This window comes from Pan troglodytes, chromosome 15 (assembly GCF_028858775.2).
Source record: "Pan troglodytes isolate AG18354 chromosome 15, NHGRI_mPanTro3-v2.0_pri, whole genome shotgun sequence".
Lineage (NCBI taxonomy): Eukaryota > Metazoa > Chordata > Mammalia > Primates > Hominidae > Pan > Pan troglodytes.
Window position 1 is genome coordinate 98870115 of NC_072413.2, and position 12652 is coordinate 98882766.

The window sequence follows — 12652 nt, forward strand, 5'->3', positions numbered from 1 at the left end:
CTCAGGTGTCCAGAGCAAGCCACCCACTGATGTTCCAGAGCCAAGACCCCAGCTCCAGCCTCTGTTGAACCTTGGGCATTCAGAATGAGCCACCCGACTTTTGATGTCCCAGAGCTAAGACTCAGTTCCAGCCTCCAATGAAGCCCAGATGTTCAGAAAGAGGGACCTCCTTGATGTTCTAGAGCCAGGACTCCAGATCTAGCATCAGGTGATGCTCAGAGGTCTAGAAAGAGGAACCTGCTTGATGTTCTAGAGCCAAGACTCCAGATCCAGCATCTGATGCTCAGATATTCAGAAACAGGGACCTCCTTGATATTCTAGAGCCGGGACTCCAGATCCAGTGTCTGATGCTCAGATATCCAGAAAGAGGGACCTCCTTGATGTTCTAGAGCCAGGACTCCAGACCCAGCATCCGATGATGCTGAGATGTCCAGAAAGAGAGAGCTTGATGTTCTAGAGCCAGGATTCCAGATCCAGCGTCTGAAGAAGCTCAGAGGTCCAGAAAGAGGGACCTCCTTGATGTTCTAGAGCCAGGACTCCAGTTCCAGCCTCCAGTGAAGCTCAGATGTCCAGAAAGAGGGACTACCTTGATGTTTTAGAGCCAGGACTCCAGCTCCAGCCTCCGATAAAGCTCGGATGTTCAGAATGAAGGACGTCCTTGATGTTCTAGAGCCAAGACCCAGCTGTAGCATTTAACAAAGCTCAAGTGTCCAGAAAGAAGTGCCTCTTTGATGTTCCAAAGCCAAGATAACAACTCTATCATTTGATAAAGATCAAGTGTACAGGAAGAGGGACCTCCTTGATGTTCTAAAGCCAGGACTTCAGCTCTAGCTTTCGAAGAAGCGCAGATGTCCAGAAAGAGGGACCTCTTTGATGTTCTAGGGCTGGGACCCAGTTCCAACATCTGACAAAGCCCAGATTTCCAGAAAGAGGGGTCTCCTTGATGTTCCAGAGCTGAGGGACCTCCGTGATGTTCCAAAGCTAGGACTTTAGCTTTGGTTTTTGATGAAGCTCAGATGTGTAGAAAGAGAGACTTCCTTGATGTTCTAGGGCTGGGACTCAGCTCCAACCTCTGACAAAGCTCAGATGTCCAAAAAGAAGAGTTTCCTTGATGTTCTAGAACCCGGACTCTAGCCCTAGCCTCTAATGAAGCTCAGATGTCCAGAAAGCAGGACTTTCTTGAAATTCTAGAGCCAGAACTCCAGCTCCAGCCTCTGATGAAGCTCAGATATTCAGAAAGGGGGACTTCCTTTATGTTCCAGAGCCAAGACCCAGCTCCAACCTCTGACAAAGCCCAGATGTCCAGAAAGAGGGACCCCCTTGATGTTCTAGAGCTGGAACCCAGATCTAGCCTCTGAGGAAACCCAGGTGTCCAGAACTGGTGAGAAAACCTCAAGCCTCTGGGCTTTCCTGGGCAGGGATAGGTGTGGCCAAGTTTGTCTTGAGACTGGAGAGGGCAGACAACACTCTTCTGTGCAATGGTGGCCTGCAACATTTCTCAATAGTGACACTGGCATAAAGAGGGGTCCCAGTTGCAGGAGAGATGTGGAGAGGGGACTCCTTGTGGGAGGAAGCATATTAGGAAGAACATGGCAGCAGAAATCATGGATTGCAGATGGGATGCCTTCGATGAAGCCTGCCTGAGGGCGTGTAACACCGCAGCAAAGCGCTGTTTTATGCCTTTTAGTTTTGCTGGACTCATGGCTGGCCACACATCAGCCTTGACCCACAGGGCTGCCAAATTGGCTGGACCCCGGAATGTAACCCAAGCTAGTTTCTGCGGCTTAGCTCCTCTCCCAGTGGAAGGTGCTAAACCCCCACTTGCCAGCCCAGTGTAAAGCTGCAACCTTGGGGCGAGTCAGATCTGGTTGCCTCCTTCTAGCAATGGAAGTTCATCTAGGTTAGGACTGGGACAGGGCCAGGCTATCGCAATGGGTGTGAACACAGCACGAACGGCAAAGGAGGCCCCCAAATACGTGGGGATATGGATGCTAATGTCTCAGGTGAAGCTGCATTTGGGGCTGCAGCCCTGCCCTGAGCACCTTGACTCTACCACTTGCCCTCCAGGAGCTCCATTGACACCAGACTGTCCATTAAGCTGGAGAGAGATGGCAAGTAAAGAAATAGGCCAGGAATACTGACTTGCTCAGAAGCCATGAGAGCATTACAGGTAGATAGAATCCAAGGGACGAAAAATGTAGACTTGGGGAGGAGAGAGCGCTGAATGCTATTTGGGATGTTTGAGCTCTGCAATATCCAGAATGGGAGAGAATCTGATCTCACCAGTTTTGCCATTCAGACACAGCTATGAGAATGGATCCTACAAGACGACTTACTTCATTCAGCTGGAGTCTGGAGGAAAAGGGAGCAGCTAACAAGCATTCTTGAAAAACACGCCCTAATGATGCCACATCATTCTGGTGATATTTCCTAGAAACTCATTAGAACTTGGAACTATGCAAACAAGAACTTCTTTGATGAGTAACTGGAACTCGAGACTTGGGATTGCATGAAGGAGAAATGTCATCTTAGAGGACTGCCTCACCACTCCCCACCCTCATTTGGCCAAGTTATTTTAGGAAATTTCCAAGAACAAGCAATTAGAATCACTCATTGCTGATTTCCTAGAAGTCTCCACAACAGATTCTGAAGCCAAATGCAAAATGGGTGAGCCCAGCTTGTGAGGCCTGTGAAGAAAATGTGAATCCTACTCTATAAAGTCGTTGGCCTCAGGGAGCAAGACTCAGAAGTAGAGCTGCGTTAGGGAAAATGAGGACAGAACAGAAGGTCTAGATGGCCAGGCAGAGCCCCGTGGCAAAGACGAGCCTTGAGATGACTGTGGGCCCTCCCCTGCCGGCAGCCACGGCCTGTCTCAGACTCACTCCTCAGAGCCTGTTTCTCCATCACTCCCTTTGTCCTTCTGCCCATCAGAGGGATGTTCTCCAGGCTTCTGTGTTGCTATCTGGCTTCCGTGGGCCATGGCCTGAGCCAGGCTGTGGGCTCCGGGTGACTGTCCCTGAGGTATGGTGAGCTTCCTGAGTGGTGGCCACTTGGCAAAGTGGGTCCGTCGCAGGGAAGTGGGCAATTACCGGGGGAGAGGAAAATCATGGCTTTCTTGCTTCCCAAGAGGGGCTGAACTGGGCTCCCAATTTCCCTGACACTCCCAGCTCAGCTTGTAGAGGAATCAGGGAATGGAGATGCCTTGGGCTGCAATTTTCTTTGAGATGACTGTAATTTTCCCCTCTTATCCTCACCGGTAGCTGCTGTGGGACAGAGGCAGGCGGGGCTCTGAAAGCTTTTCCTCAAGCTCCCCTTCAGTGCAGAGCTGTTTTCACGTGCCCACCAGCCAGCAGGAGGTTATGCTTCTGATTGTGACCCCCTACTTCTCAGAAGACACTTCGGACTCCGCCCCCGCCTCCATACCCAACAATGCCGTGCGGCATTTCGTGTGACTGAAATGGAAATCCAACCTGGCCCTCGAGGGCAGTGAAGCCAGTCCGAATCGTAGCAGATGATGCCCTCTGCAGAGGCCGGGCTCATGAACGGCCTGGGTGGGTGGAGGTGGGTTGACAGGATGGGGTGGGCAGGGCAGGGGAGTGCAGGACAGTGACCAGCTGGTCCAGAGAGTCCTGCCAAATTCAATCCAGATGTTACTGGATTAATCAGCAAAGGAGGGGGAGCCCCGCCCCCACCCCATGGAGACACTGATGAGCCCCATGGGATAGCTGTGGCTTCCCAGGCAGCCCACGGACCTACAGCTGCCTATCAGCAGCCAGGGCCTTCTGGGCAGAGCGCCTCGGACCCCAAATTGCCCTGGGAGGGTGGGTTTTTGGTGTCAGCTTAGTTCAGCTCAGCTGGCTTTTATAGAGCATGCACTGGCTGGCTCACTGGGGTGATGCTGTTGTGGGGTAGATGAGCAGCAAGGCAGATTCGCAGGGTTGGGTGCAGGCAGCACTCCATGGGGGCATGCACGGGGCCCTTGCTTTTCAAGCAGAGGTGGACTGAAGGCTGGGCTTGCAAGGGGGTGGGCTGGGGTGGGCGCTGGTAGGGTGTTCTGAAACATTACCTATATACCTGCACTTTACAAAGCACTTTATATGTTTGCCTGGTGTTGGCTGATGGTGGAAGGAGTGATTGGAGATGCCTGTCTGTGGCCTGGGTGCTGGTTAGTACCCCCATGTCAGAGGTACTGACCCTGGGCTCAGAGCGGGTAGAGGCTCTCCCAGGGATTCTCGAGTGTCTACAGGGGGACTGGGATTCCCTTCCTGGGACCAGGAGGCGGGGCTCTTCCTGAGATGCTATGGCTGGTGGCCCTCCTCCCCCAGAATCACAGGGCCATATGCTAGGAGGAAAGACCCTGTAAACTCCAGACCTGACCTCCTGGGACCTGGGGTTAGTCACCCAGGTGGGGATTTGCCTCTCTTGCCCTTCATTTAGAATTGGCTGTGAGCCTCTAAGGGCCAGGCCTTAGCCAAAAGCCTCCATGCAGCCTGGTGCTCCTGCAGAAGTGCTGCCTCTGGAGGGTTTCTGCAACTTGGGACTCCTGGCAGTGGGGCTAGTGTCCTCCATTCACCCCTGCTCCTGCACAGTCCCCAGCCCTAGGTGTGCACCCGCTAGTGTGGGGCGAAAGGGCTCCTATGCCCATTAGCTCTGGGTTAGGCTCAGATGTATGTGCCGGGCTCCTGTTATGGGAGGGCTCAGAGCACAGGGGCCCCTGGCCTGGGAGGGGGTAGCTGTGTGCATGTGTGTGGGTGTGTGTGCCTCCATGAGCCTGTGTGTGCCTTGGTGAGCCTGTGAGTGTGTGAGCATGCCTGGTGTGCACGTGTGTGGGCGCGTGTGCCTGCGAGTGCATGCGTATGCAGCTCTATGCTTGTGTGTATGTGCATGCGTGGGAGACAGATGGTGGAGAGCGACTGGGAGTGGGCGACAGTGGATCTGTCCCTGAGCCTACAGCACCCTGGGTGCCGATGCCACATCCACATCCTGCCCCCAGACCTGCTTCCCGGAGTCACCCATGCCTATGCCCCCTGTGGCTTTGCCCATCAGTCCGTCTGTGTGTCCAGGTCTGCCTCAGTGGACAGAAGAGTGAGAGTCTTGGCCCTTGAACCCCTCCTCTTCTCCATCCTTCTCCACCTCCCCCACTGCCTCTTCTTGGCAAAGCAGCTGGAGTGAGACCTGGGCTGAGGCCAAGGGTGGGGGTACTGTGCTCCCATGAGCTGCAGACACCGTCCTCTCACCAGCTCTCCCTCCTGTGTCCTGGAGTGGAACCCACCCCCATTGCCCACCCCTTAACCCCTACCCCCTTGTCTGGGGTTCTGGCCATCCCCCCCACCCCCACCCCCTAGTCTCCAGCTTCCAAGGCAGCTCCCAAGACAATGGGTTGAGCAAGGGGCAGACTGGGGCCTGTGTCTAGCCCCTCAGCTCCCCCAGCCACTGCGTGGGGCTTCTGCTGCTCTGTGGTGCTGGCTGGGGAACCTCAGGACCAGATGGGGCCTCCCAGGCCTTGGCTACTGCATCACGCTCTGGACAGGGCCTTGGGCCCGGACGACGCCTGTGCCCGCCATGCCCTCTGGCCAGATGCTGCACCCTCCACCCAGCCTCCAGGTGAGTTCTCATCGTGCCCACGGTGCCCCACCCTCCTTGGCATCCAGGTGATGCATCTACCTGAGGTTCCGAATCCAGAGGGGAAATGTTTGCCTTTACACTGCATATTTACACACTGATTTGAATTGAGGGGTTCCCAAAATGACATCAGGCTTTTTCTGAAAAAGTCTGTTTTGCCCGATTGGTTTGCCAGTGAGGTTCAGAGTGGACAAATCAAAATGAGCTGATTCCAGACTTCTGAGGTTTTGACAAGTGCTCCATACCTAGCATTTGTCACATCTATATGCTATAGTATATGCCAGAGGCCACCTCATTGCAACTTTGTAAACTTCCTATTAACTTTTACGGCCCATTTAAAAATGGGCTATGGGAGGGGGAGATCCGTGGCTTTCCAAAATCCCTTCATGGGGTCTGTAAGCAGAAATGTCTGCTGCCCCCTGTTCCAGGGCACGTCCCACTCCTCACTGGCAGGGCTCTTGGGCTCACTGATTGTTCTCTGAGGATCACACAGCGTCGATTTTCTGTGAATGCAAGTGCGTGGGGTGGGTGGTGGGGCGTCGAGCTGAACGCTGGTCTGGACAGGAAAGGCTCCTGCTTCATGTCCCACCTTGACCCTCAGAGGTTTCCAGACCCAGCTCTTGGGCCCTGGCTTCCTCCTGTCCCTCTCGTCTTTGGGGGGGTCCATCTCATGCATGTATGTTACCATGGACTCCATCATCACGGCTCCCATCACCTCCATCTGGCCTCTGTCATCCTGGGCACAGCATCTCATCTCTGGCCATTCCAGCCTCCATCACCCGCCTCACCTCCGTCATCCTCGCTTCGGGGCTCATTCTGGCCTCCAGGGCTTTGTACATGGTAGGCTTTCATTCATTCGTTTGCACATTCGGTGAAGGTCTACTGTGTGCCAGGCCCTGTGCCAGGCATCGTGTAGATGGACGTTGCCCTTGTGAGTGCACGCCTCGGGGAGACGCACGCCAGCCGGTGGATGGCAGGAGAGCCTGGGCCAGGGCTGGGGGTGGGGGCGTGGGTGTGGGCGTGCGTGCAGAGGAGGGTGAGCTGGTTTCCAGGGTGTGGGATCAGCTGGGGTGGTGGGCAGGGGGTGGAGGTGCGGGCTCAGCTGAGGTCCTGCTGTGTGGAGCCTGGAGGGAGAGATTGCATGTCCCCTCTCTATTCCCCATGGGTCATCTCAGTAATGGCTGCCGGAGTTCAGGGGTCCCTAGATTGCTCCCAAGGTCCTCACTCCCAAGTCCTTGGCAAGATTCCTGTGCCCCAGGAGCCTTTTGGCACCTGAACTCTGCCACCTAGTCTGCTGGTCAGCCTCTGTGCTGCCCGCGTTGGTGGGTGTCATTGGATTGTTAATGATGTACGTTTTGCTCTAAAATGATGGTGATTGAAGATGGGAATTATTTTGTCTGTTGATTTTAATGTTTTCTTTTTTTGTGTGTGAAGTGTTTGTTGTGAAATATCTATTTTGGAAGTTTTTAGGTGTTGGAAAGCCAGAATCTGGGGCCCTCTGGTGTCTAGGAAGACCCTGTGATGCCCTGGGGTGAAGGCCTGTGGACTCCCAGGGACAAAACAGTGGACTCTGAGGTCCTCAGGGTCACCTCCCTTTAAGGACTAGAGCACACTCAGTATTCGGGGGCCTCTGTGGTCTTTAAAGATGTCCCATGTTTGCTAAGGAAATGTTACTTTTGCTGGAGGAACTTCTGAAAAATGTTTAGGATTGTTTACCTGCATGTTTTATCTCGTTCAGAATTAGAATTGGTGGCATGTAGATATGCTTCTGGGTCTACCGAGATGAGGCAGGCCTACTGGGTCTCCACCTTCAGCTCAGGACACCCATCCTTCACCTGGGAGGGGCTTGCTTCATTAGATGTTCACAGGGCTGAAAAGTGTCCCAGCCTCAAGTGTCACGTGGAGCCTCTTCCACAATGCATCGCCAGAAGCGCCTCCTCCCCCATCACTCTGACCCCGCCCCACACAGACGTGTCACACTAGGCTCCTCCTCGAGTCATGTGTCACATGAGACCCCCCCGTGTGTCACTTCCAGCCCTGACTACTCAGTGTCACTTGGAGCCTTTTGTCCCTCCCCAATGTACCACTTGAACCGTCCCCAATCCATGTGACACACCAAATCTCTGTGTCCCACTGAGTTCCATCTGCACTCGTGTCACACAGTTCCACCCTCATGTGCCACACTGAGTCACTCCTACATCATGTGTCACAGAGAGGTCCTGTTGCCTCCCTTGAGTCATCCTGAGAACCTCCTTTCTCCGCTTTGTCCCATGGAACCCTCTTTCACCCAGGGTTCCTCCTCAGCACCTCATCCACCCGTGTGTCCCAGGGAGCTCTCTTCCTCCACCTGGGGTTCATCCTGAGCTCCTCCTCCTCCTATGTGTCATCCTCAGAGCTCCTCCTCCCTCGTGAGTGTCCCGTGGGGCTCCTCCTCCCCCCATGTGTCATCCTCAGACACTCCTTCACCTGTGTGCCCCATGGAACCCCCTTCTTATCTCATGTGTCATATTGAGCGCCTTCTCCATCCTTGTGTCCCATGGAGCTCCTCCTCCTGCCATGTGTCATCCTCAGCTCCTCCTCTTTCCTGTGTGTCCCATGGAGCCCCCGCCTCTTCCCATGTGTCATCCTCAGCTTCTTATCCCTTCTGTGTGTCCCATGGAGTCCCTCCTCTTCCCACGTGTCATTTTCAGCACCTCCTTCCTCCAGGGTGTCCCATGGAGCCCCTCCTCTTCCTATGTGTCATACTCAGCACCTCCTTCCACCTCCTGTTCCATGGAGCCATTTCTCCTTCCATGTGTCATCCTCAGCTCCTCCTCCCTCCCAGGTGTCCCATGGAGCCCCTCCTCCTCCATCCTTGTGTCATTTTCGACACCTCCTCCACTCATATGTCACATGGAGCCTCCACCCATGTGACACAAATAATTTCTCATCTACTTGTATCACACTGAACGTTCTATCTTTCTTAAGGGTGTCACAGCAAGCCCCACTAATGTGTCACAGGACGCCCCTCTCCCACTCTTGTAGCACACTGAGCTCCTTCCACCACTTAGGTGTCACTCTGACCCTGTCCTCTGCGTGTGTGTCACTAGGAGCCCCACCCATTCAGCTGCACTCTAAGTTCCTCCTCTAATCATGTGTCACACATGTAGTCTCTCCCCACACTCATAAGTCATACAGAATGCCTCTCCCCATCCACGTATCACATTGAGTCTCTCTTCAACATGTGTTCCTCAGAGCCCTTCCCTGACTCATGTGTCACCTGGAGCCCCTGTCCCTGTCCATGTGTTACACCGAGTTCTTTCCTGCTCATATGTCACATGAAGCTCCTCCTCTACTCACAAGGCACACAGCACCCCCTGCCCGTTTGTCCAATGGACCCCTCAGCCCATGCATGTATAACACTGAGCCGCTCTCCCACCCCGTGTCGTACTGAGCTCCTCCTCCACTGATGTGTTGCATGGACTCCTTCTGACCGCTGCCACGCGGAGCCCTCCCTGCACCCTTGTGTCTCACTGGACATCTCTTCCCAACCATGTGTCCCATGAGATCCTCCCCCACCCACGTGTCACACCAAGTCCCCTTTCTTGTGTTACTCCAAGTCCCTTCCCCCAATATGTCACAGAGAGACTCTTCCCACCCACGTGTCACACCAAGTCCCCTTTCTTGTGTTACTCCAAGTCCCTTCCCCCCATATGTCACAAGAGACTCTCTTCCCACACACGTGTCACACTGAGCCCCTTTTCTGTCTCACATTCCACCTCTCCTTCACTCATGTGTCATGAGGAGCCTTTTCCTTAATGTGTCACCTGAGCTTCTCTCACATGTCACTTGAAGTCCCCCCCTTCCCATGCATCACCGAGAGACCTTCCCCCCACTTATGCATTGCCCTGAGCCCCTCCCTTACTTATGTGACATGGAGCCCCTCTCCACACCCATGTGTCACACCAACCCTCTCTCCACTGATGTGTCACACCAACCCCCTCTCCACCCATGTGTTACATGGAGCTCTTCCCCCACCCGTGTGTCACACTAACCCCCTCCTCCACCCATGTGTCACACCAGCCCCCTCCTCCACCCATGGGTCACACCAACCCCCCCCTCCACCCATGTGTCACACCAACCCCCTCCTCCACCCATGTGTCACACCAACCCCCTCCTCCACCCATGTGTCACACCAACCCCCCCCTCCACCCATGTGTCACACCAGCCCCCTCCTCCACCCACCTGTCACACCAACCCCCTCCTCCACCCACGTGTCACACCAACCCCCTCCACCCATGTGTCACACCAACCCCCTCCTCCACCCATGTGTCACACCAACCCCCCCCTCCACCGATGTGTCACACCAACCCCCCCTCCACCCATGTGTCACACCAACCCCCCCTCCACCCGTGTGTCACACCAACCCCCTCCTCCACCCGTGTGTCACACCAACCCCCCCTCCACCCGTGTGTCACACCAGCCCCCTCCTCCACCCATGTGTCACACCAACCCCCTCCTCCACCCATGTGTCACACCAACCCCCTCCTCCACCCATGTGTCACACCAACCCCCTCCACCCATGGGTCCCACTAAACCCCTCCTCCACCCACCTGTCACACCAACCCCCTCCTCCACCCACGGGTCCCGCTAACCCCCTCCTCCACCCATGTGTCCCACCAACCCCCTCCTCCACCCATGTGTCACGCTAACCCCCTCCTCCACCCATGGGTCCCGCTAACCCCCTCCTCCACCCATGTGTCACGCTAACCCCCTCCTCCACCCATGTGTCACACCAACCCCTCCTCCACCCATGTGTCACGCTAACCCCCTCCTCCACCTATGGGTCCCGCTAACCCCCTCCTCCACCCATGTGTCACACCAACCCCCTCCCCCACCCATGTGTCACACCAACCCCCTCCTCCACCCATGTGTCACACCAACCCCCTCCCCCACCCGTGTGTCACACCAACCCCCTCCTCCACCCGTGTGTCACACCAACCCCCCCTCCACCCATGTGTCACACTAACCCCCCCTCCACCCATGGGTCACACCAGCCCCCTCCCCCACCCGTGTGTCACACCAACCCCCTCCTCCACCCACGGGTCCCGCTAACCCCCTCCTCCACCCATGTGTCACACCAACCCCCTCCTCCACCCATGTGTCACGCTAACCCCCTCCTCCACCCATGGGTCCCGCTAACCCCCTCCTCCACCCATGTGTCACACCAACCCCTCCTCCACCCGTGTGTCACACCAACCCCCTCCTCCACCCATGTGTCACACCAACCCCTCCTCCACCCGTGTGTCACACCAAGCCCCTCCTCCACCCGTGTGTCACACCAACCCCCTCCTCCACCCGTGTGTCACACCAACCCCCTCCCCCACCCGTGTGTCACACCAACCCCCTCCTCCACCCGTGTGTCACACCAACCCCCTCCCCCACCCGTGTGTCACACCAACCCCCTCCTCCACCCGTGTGTCACACCAACCCCCTCCCCCACCCGTGTGTCACACCAACCCCCTCCTCCACCCGTGTGTCACACCAACCCCCTCCCCCACCCGTGTGTCACACCAACCCCCTCCTCCACCCGTGTGTCACACCAACCCCCTCCCCCACCCGTGTGTCACACCAACCCCCTCCCCCACCCGTGTGTCACACCAACCCCTCCTCCACCCGTGTGTCACACCAACCCCCTCCTCCACCCGTGTGTCACACCAACCCCTCCCCCACCCGTGTGTCACACCAACCCCTCCTCCACCCGTGTGTCACACCAACCCCTCCCCCACCCATGTGTCCCACCAACACTCTCCCCGACCCATGTGTCATACCAACGTCCTCCTCCACCCATGTATCACATCAGCTCCCTCCTCCACCCATGTGTTACAGGGAGCCCCTTCTCCCTCCATGTGTCTGTCAATCTGAGCCCCTTTTCCATTCATGTGTCACTCTGAGCCTCTTTCCCACCTCCATACCCTCCCGCCACCCCTACTTCTTAATCTTTAACCCCTTTCCCTAAAGGTTTCCCTCCATGGGCTCTTTCAGAGAATTTTATATTATCAGGTCATTTATTCACAGATATTTTTTGACCACCTACCACGTGCCTGGCTGTGTGTCCCTGTGCATGTGTGTTGGTGGTGTGGATGGCTGGAGAGTGTAGGACGAGGCAGGCAGTATGGTGGTTGAGAAAGATGTCAAAGAACAAAGGAAGGTGTTTTGGGGGTACAACTTTATTGAGATGTAATCCACATACACACAATCCGCCCATTAAAGCTCACAGCGAAGTGTGTTTTAGTTATTCACAGATATCTGCAACTATCACCATAATCAATTTAAGATCATTTTCTTCACCCCCAAAAGAACTCCAGAGCCTTCAGCTGTCACCTTCACCCTACATGCACACCCCCCAGCCCTCAGCAACCAAAAATCTACTTTCTGTCTCTGGGAAATTCTTGAAGTGCCCCTGGACTTCATGAGTCCTCACTGGGTCCCCAGAGGTGCCTGTTGCAACCCATTTCACAGACGTAGAAGGCAAGGCTGGAGAAGTACCAGGGAGTCAAAGCAGTGGATGGGTGGGGTCGAGTCCCCGATGTCCACTCACAGACCTGGGCCAGAATCAGGCCTGTCTCCCCCTTCACCTCCCCGCCCTCCGTCCCTTGGCCTGGCTGCACAGTCACCTGGGGGCTCTGTGGGGCTAAGGGAGGCCCAGGCCCTGGCCATAGGAGGCAGGTAGGGCAAGGCTGGGCAGGGTGGACAGGTACCCCAGTGCTGCAGGTGCCCAGCAGTGGGTGGCACTGCCTAGGCTGGCTGTCCCTTGCTGTCACTGCTCTAACCACTAGCAGCAGGCGTCCCCTCTGCCATCCGAGCGCTTGCACTGTGCTTCCGGGAGGAGGGTTGCGGCCCGTAGTCAGTAGTTGGGGGGTGGGAACGGCTTCATACAGGAGTTGATGCACAGTTATCCAGCTCCTATATGATGCCTTTCTTCATCCCCTTCAACCACACGCAGCCCCCGGACCCTCCTCTGCACCCTTGGCTGCATGGGGACGCGTCC

At 55.8% G+C, this 12652-nt stretch overlaps 1 non-coding gene across 1 annotated transcript; it reads left to right on the plus strand.

Moving 5' to 3' along the window:
• The first annotated feature begins 12505 nt into the window (after positions 1-12505).
• Positions 12506-12597, plus strand: MIR337 (microRNA mir-337). Its single transcript, NR_035756.1, has one exon. It is a non-coding gene; the product is annotated as a microRNA mir-337 (primary transcript).
• The last annotated feature ends 55 nt before the right edge of the window (positions 12598-12652 follow it).